Here is a 7980-nt window from a genome sequence, read left to right on the forward strand (position 1 = left end):
ATACCTGAATAAAAAGGTATAATTTTTCATCCCCATGCCTAAATTTGAGTGTGTGTGGTACAAAGAGTAATGCGTGACTAGGGTGCACTCTTGCTGGTTGGCTCTGTCTCCAAGATTGTTTGCTACACATAACACATATTCTGAGACCAGGGACCTTTGGCAAGAATACAGTAGTAGCAAAAAGTAAGGGCTGGTAAGACTGTATCATTAGGGCTTTCTTTCACTGAACGTAGCTTGCGAACAGATATCCTAAATTGTTAGTTAACATAATTCTGAATATGTATATTAATATAATTAGAGTATAGTTAATACAAATTCTGAAAACTGGAAGGTTATCAAACTTTGGTCTCTAAATCACATTTTAAATGCATTGGACTGTAAACTTTGTGATGCCATGGAATCTTACTCAGAGATAGGTCTGCAGAACCTAATACAGTGTGCCTTACACACAGAAGGCATGTGCTCAAAGGTTATTTGTAGTGGAACATTACTACCAATTCTACAGAAATAAAAAATATTCTAAGAGAGTATTATGAACAATTGTATGCTAACAAACTGAATAACCTAGATGAAATGGAAAAATTCCTAGAAACAAAAAACCTACCAAGACTGAATCATGAAGAAATAGAAAATCTGAATAGAACTATAATAAGCAGGCTGAATCAACAAACAAACAAACAAACAACCTCCCAACAAAGAAAAGTCCTGGACCAGATGGTTTCACTGAGGAATACTATCAAACATTTAAAGAAGAACAAACATCAATGTTTCTCAAACTAATCCAAAAAAATTAAAGAAAAAGGAATACTTCATAACTCATTCTATAAGGCCAGCGTTACGTTGATACCAAAGCCAGGCAAAGATACCACACACACACAAAAAAAAGCCTGAAGACCAATAACTCTCATGAATATTGAAGCAAAAATCCCCAACAAAGTAATAGCAAACTGAATTTAGCAGCAGCATATTGAAAGGATTATACACCATGACCAAGTGGGACTTACTCTTAGAATGCAAAGATAGTTCAACATACAAAAATCAACATAATACACCACATTAATGGAATGAAGGGGGGGGAAATGATCTTCTCAATTGATGAAGGAAAGGCATTCACCAAAATTTACCATCATTTCATGCTAAAACACTCAACAAAGTAGGAATAGAAGGAAACTACCCCAACATAGTAAAGGCCATATATAGAAACCCCACAGCTAATATCATACCCAATGGTGAGAAAATATTTGCAAATCATATATTTGATAACAGATTAATATCCAGAATATACACAGAACTCCTATAACTCAACAACAACAATAACAAAATCCAATTCATATATGGGCAAAGGACTTGATTAGATGTTTCTCCAAAGAAGATATACCAATGGTCAACAATACATGAAAAGATGCAACATCACTAATCATTAAGGAGCTAATCAAAATCACAATGAGAGGGGCTTCCCTGGTGGCGCAGTTGTTGGGAGTCCACCTGCTGATGCAGGGGACACGGGTTCGTGCCCCGGTCCGGGAGGATCCCACATGCCGCGGAGCAGCTTGGCCCGTGAACCATGGCTGCTGAGCCTGCGCGTCCGGAGCCTGTGCTCCGCAATGGGAGAGGCCACAATAGTGAGAGGCCTGCGTACCACAAAAAAAAAAAAAAAAAAAAATCACAATGAGATATCACCTCACGCCCCATTAAAAGGCTACTATTACAAAGAAAAAACAAAACCAAGTGTTGGTAAGGATGTGGAGAAATTGGAACTCTTGTGCACTGCTGTTGCAAATGGAACATGGTGCAGTCACCGTGGAAAACAGTATGTCACTTCTTCAAAAAATTAAACACAGATTTCCATATGACCCAGCAATTCCACTTCTGAGTATATACACAAATGAAGTAAAAGCAGGGACTCTTAACGGTACACCCATGTTCATAGCAGGGTTATTCACAATACCCAAAAGGTAGAAACAACCAAAGTATGCATCGACAGGTAAGTGGATAAACAAAATGTGGCATACACATACAATGGAACGCTGTACAGCCTTAAAAAGGAATGAAATTTTGGTACGCTACATGTGAATGAACAGTTGAAGGCATTATGCTAAGTGAAGTAAGCCAGATACAAAAGGACACATATTGCATGAGTCCACTTATATCACATTCCTAGAATAGTCAAATTCATAGATACAGAAAATAGAGTAGTGGTTACCAGGTGCTGGGGCGAGGGGGAAACGGTGAGTTATTGTTTAATGGATATAGAGTTTCACTTTGGGATGGTGAAAGAGTTCTGGAGATGGATGGTGGTGATGGTTACACAGCAATGTGAATGTACTTAATGTCACTGAACTGTACACTTAAAATGGTTAAAATGGGGCTTCCCTGGTGGTGCAGTGGTTGAGAGTCTGCCTGCTGGGGACACAGGTTCGTGCCCCGGTCAGGGAAGATCCCACATGCCGCAGAGCGGCTGGGCCTGTGAGGCATGGCCGCTGAGCCTGCGTGTCTGGAGCCTGTGCTCCGCAACAGGGGAGGCCACAACAGTGAGAGGCCCGCGTACCGCAAAAAAAAAAAAAAAAAGAAAAAGGTTAAAATGGTAAATTTTGTGTTGCATATATTTTATCACAATTTTTAAAAATTATTTGTGCAAAAAAGGAAGGGTAACTCATCTCTAAAGTGGCCTGGTACGAGGCAGGCACGGGAGAAACAAGACACCCAGCACACAGAGATCTTGTTTCAACCTCCATCCATTTGCTCAGTTTGTTTCCCCACTGTAATTGTCCTCCCCCTCCCTCAGCCCTTTACGTGTCCCCACCTCTAAATCCTCCAAGACTTGGTTCTTGGACTGCTCTTCCACAATGTCATCACCACCCACTGGCCTTCCTTCCTTCTTGCTTTCACTCAGTGACACACCATGTCACCTGCCTGCATCCCAAACCCTTGTCCCGTTCAGCTCCAGCCACAGACATGCCTCCCCCTCCTGCCTTCAGTCTCCTTTGGGGTGGTGGCCAGAGGATATGGACTCCTGGCAACAGGGTCCACAGCAATTTGTGCTCCAGATGGGTCCAGGGTGCATGTAAATCCCCAGCCACCTCCCTAAGGCCTTGATCCATTTGATCTGGTGAGCTCCTCTGACAAAGTATGATCCCTGAATTGCAGGATCAAGATGAGGACATTCAGAGCACCCACAAGTCACAGCTGCCTGAACTTGGAAATCAGGAATGAGCACAAGACCCAGGCCTGGCTGATCAGAACAGTCTACAGTTCAAGGGCCAACATGTGACCTAACCAGCTCAGTTAGTCTCAATGTCAAGACATTTGCAGAAACTATCAGCACAGAAGAGAATAGGGCTGAGAGACGTATATGGAGAGAGACAAATTGTACATGACTCTGCTTGATCTAATCATGCTTGAAGCCTTGATTTTCAGTGTGGACTGGAAGTGGGGCTTTCAGTTATATGAGCCAATGCTAATATAACATTTTGGCTTAAGCTGGTTTGAGTGGGGTTTTTGTCTCTTGCAATCCAAGATTCGTGACCAAAACACAATGTAACCAACATCATACTGCCTCCCTTTCTGAGCCCTCAATTCCTAACCTGAGATTCCTTGACTCCTCACACAAGAGCCACTGAGCCCATCAACCATGTCCTGACTTTGGTGAACATCAAATATGTTCCCTCTAGCCTCCAAGGACAAGTGGAATAAAATGAGTACCTTTTCTCTTTCATCAGATTAGTGCAGCCTTTTTCCCTACCACAGCTAGTGGGGCTGCTTGGAGGTCTTATTTTAGATTTTGGAAAGCTAAATGGAAGTTACTGAAACTCATCAACATCGAGCTATGATATTTAACAGGGCACTTGGATTGAAACAGTTTTTTCCTTCTACCTTAATGGCCAAAACCTGTCACTTCTTACTAGAGGAAGGAAGAAAAAAATGATATTAAACATCAAGGTAAATGGCTAGTATGTCAGTACATATAATGTCCACACAAGAGAAACGTTCTGTTGAGAAACCTTCATTATTTATGATTCACAGTTAACCTTTTCACACAGAAACTGTTGAAAACTTCAGAAAGTCACTGCAGCTTGATAAGGTTTTTAGGCAATCCATTCATCACCCCATTGTTTCTCACGGAACAAGTAACACTGAGCTAGACAACAGGAAACGCTGCCCTTGGCAGAGGTGATGACACCAAGACAACACTTCTCTCATTAAGGAGACAGGCACCAATTCCAAAATGCCAGTTAAGCAGAAGAGCCTACAAATTCACTGCAAAAGATTTAGCAACACTTTATAGCTAATATCTATCCATCTGAAATTGAAATGTCTTTGAGAGAGAGTATGTCAGAAGCAGTGTACTATTAATATTACATTATAACCACCAAAATTGGGTAAATACATTCCTGGCTTCAACCACGATAGCCACAACACCCGTGCATACACCCATCCTAGGCCACATTTTAGAAGTCCCTCTGTCTTGCAGGCTTCGTGAGGATGGAAGAATATAGAGTTGAGGATTCAGCCACCACTGAGCCACCATCCCTGTGGGTCCTATTCTACCCTTCTGGTTCGTGAAGGGTATAGCTCGGCTACAGGCAGAGGAGAATGTTCTTGCCTCATATTTGAGCATCTTCTGCCTTGCCCCATGCTACACGGTCAGTGAGGATTAAATTCCATGGACTTTGAAAAACAGATCGGTTTTGATGCTACACTCCTGAGATGTCTGAGAAGAGTGTTAAAGCTGACCTGATTCATCGGTTCCTGGGAGCCTTCCTGACCTCAGGAATCCAACCCAGGGAAGAGGCAATACGACATTCTTTCCTACCTCAGGGTTTGTATAGGCTGCTTTTGCACTTAAATTGTTCTCAAGCCCCTTTCCCATTTCCCATCCCTGCAAAAACCCAGCACCTGTAACAAGCAGTGACAGCCCTAACCAAGGGGCAGATGGGAGACTTCCTTTGGTGCTTTAGTTTGGGAGCTCAAAACCACTGATGGCAGTGGTTTGGTTTTGTTTTCTCCTTTTCTGTTCATTCTGTTCAATCTGTAAGCTTTTTGCTTTTATTTCCTTCTAAACATAATTTTCTCTAAATCATTTGTACTGTTATGATTTTGTATATCTTATTTTAATGTCTTAGTTTTTAGTTTTGATCAACCCTTTGATCTCAACATTTCTTTAAAGGATATTAAGGAATTATCTAGGGCAGAGCTTCACTAACTCGCTGTGGTGAAGGAGCAGGTTTTTTATTTTTAATCTCAGTCCACTGAGGACCAATATTTTAGTAAAACAAAAACTAAAGCAATGATACACTTGGATATCACAGCAATGTAAAATAGTTATTTAAAGTTTCTACGTATTTACTCTCAATTTCTGCATTTAGTTGCAGACCAGTGACAATTAGGGACCAGCACCAGTTCACAGGTCACATTCAGACCTGGTTACCAATTCCCTCATTTATTTGTTTTAAATGGCATTTTTCATTGTAGAAAATTTGGAAAATGAAGAAAAAAAACCAAAAATCTCTCATGATTCCACTACCTAGAGAGAAAAACTGTTGAAATATACTGATATTTTATATTATATATACTGATATATGTACATACATATGTATGTGTGTGTGTATATATATACATATATATAGTGGTTGCACAGCCATCATACAATCTAAATTTAAAGCATTTTTATCACCTCTACAAGAAACCCTCTACCATTAGCAGTCACTCCCTACTCTCCACTCCCTAGTCCCTAGGAACCACTAATCTAATTTCTGCCTCTATAGATGTGCCTTTTCTTGACATTTCGTATAAATGGAATCATACAATATGTGTTTTTTTGTGTTTGGCTACTCTCAACTTAGCATAATGTTTTTTTGTTTTCTTGTTTTTTTAACATCTTTATTGGAGTATAATTGCTTTACAATGGTGTGTTAGTTTCTGCTTTATAACAAAGTGAATCAGTTATACATATACATATATCCCCATATCTCTTCCCTCTTGCATCTCCCTCCCTCCCACCCTCCCTATCCCACCCCTCTAGGTGGTCACAAAGCACCAAGCTCATCTCCCTGTGTTATGCGGCTGCTTCCCACTAGCTATCTATTTTATATTTGGTAGTGTATATATGTCCATGCCACTCTCTCAATTTCTCCCAGCTTACCCTTCCCCCTCCCTGTATCCTCAAGTCCATTCTGTAGTAGGTCTGTGTCTTTATTCCTGTCTTGCCCCTAGGTTCTTCATGACCTTTTTTTTTTTTTAGATTCCATATATATAGCATAATGTTTTTATGATTCATCCATGTTGTGGCATGTAACAGTATTTCATTCCTTTTTATTGCTGAATAACATTATATCCTATGAATATATCAAATTTTGTTTATCCATTCATCAGTTGATGGACGTTTGCATTGTTTCCACTCTGGCTATTATGAATAATGCTGCTATGAACATTCATGTGTAAGTTTTTGCATAGACATGTTTTCATTTCTCTTGGGTAAATACCTAGGTGTGAAATTGCTGAGTCATATGGTAATTCTGTGTTTAGCATTTTGAGAAAACCCATATCTATTTTATAATTTAAAAAATTGGAACCAGTGTATATATACTTTGTTAAACTTAATATCATTTTTATTATGAACATTTTGCAATGTCTTTCAATAATCTTCAAAAAGATGACTTTTAATACTTATAAATTTTTCCTTTTTATATAAGCATTGCAATTATTTTCTTATTGTTGGACAACCTACTGCTTTTATACATAGCATTGATGGGCATATTTGTACATAAATATGTGAGCACAACTCTGATACTATTAAATCTTTACTTTTATTAAATATTAATCTTTGCATTTATTTTCAAAAGCTTATTGGCTTCTGGCTCTTTTATTTTAAATCTCATCCATTTTGTGTCATTGCTTTTTGGCTCCAAATATCTCACATATTGATCCATTATTTTTAACTTCTATTTATTCCTCCCCTCCTCTTTTTTTTTTTCACCTTATTTCTAGTTTCTTAGATTTAGTCTCCTCTCAACCTTTGTTAAGGCAAAAGTAATATTCTCCTTTAGGTTTAGAAACTGTTAAAAAAACACTTTGATTTCATTATAATTTGTCTCATTAACTTATACAAAGGGGGATAACAAAAGGGGATAATAAATCAATCATCTGAAGAACCCAACACTTATTCTTGCTTTTTTTTTTTTTTTTTGCTTTGGGGAAGAAAAAAATTAGAAAAAAAACATGCATCGATGATGTGACTTGAATTTTAAGAAAAATATTTCATAAATAAGCACTATTTCCCATACATGCACTCTTTCTGATTCGAAGCAATTTTCTTCTTCTTTTTTTTTTTTGGCAAAATATTTAACGTCTGTAAGTGTGCCTCACCCTCCCATTCCTGTTATGATTCGATAGCCTCTCCAAACTGGCTGTACCAGAGAAAACATGGGCACATTTTCACAGCAGGATTCGAAAACCATTAAAGCCCTGGTCCTCTTGACTCAGAAATGACTGCAGGTGAGGTCCTTCCACAGCATGCCTCAGGCATCTCTGCTCAAGGCAAAAAGCCCCCCATTTCTACAAGACTCCCGAGGTGTTCTGTTTCTGCAGCTTGGCACTGGGAGCTGGGAGGCTGGAAATAGTGGTAGGCTCGTGCACTGCAGAGGTAGTCCCCATACACAGTGAGAAGCATCATGGAGGAGGAGAAGGTCTTGTAGCCAATGTTAGCTAGTTTCTTGGCAGTTGGCATGTTGTCCCCCTCTAGGATTCAGCTCCCAACGCGAGCTAGGGCCCCATGGGCCAGACGTAGCATAACCCCCCGCAGCAAGGCTGGAGCCCACAGTGGCTGCCCAGAGCAATTTTCTTAAGTCTAGAAGTTAGTCTCTCTTGTAGATGTCAAAGCCTTTATTGATCACGAGCCTTTATTACCCTATTTGAATTAAAAGAAACCCCAGATTCACAAATCTGCCATTTGAGCAATTTAGTTTTTTAGAAACTTGCTTA

The 7980-nt window shown here is 39.5% G+C and overlaps 1 pseudogene across 1 annotated transcript; it reads right to left on the bottom strand.

Moving 5' to 3' along the window:
* Positions 1 to 6751: 6751 nt before the first annotated feature.
* Positions 6752 to 7726, bottom strand: LOC308627804 (cytochrome c oxidase assembly protein COX14-like; annotated as a pseudogene). Its single transcript has one exon. The product of its transcript is annotated as a cytochrome c oxidase assembly protein COX14-like (transcript).
* Positions 7727 to 7980: the final 254 nt, after the last annotated feature.

This window comes from Mesoplodon bidens, assembly GCF_964165515.1.
Source record: "Mesoplodon bidens genome assembly, chromosome: 14".
Lineage (NCBI taxonomy): Eukaryota > Metazoa > Chordata > Mammalia > Artiodactyla > Ziphiidae > Mesoplodon > Mesoplodon bidens.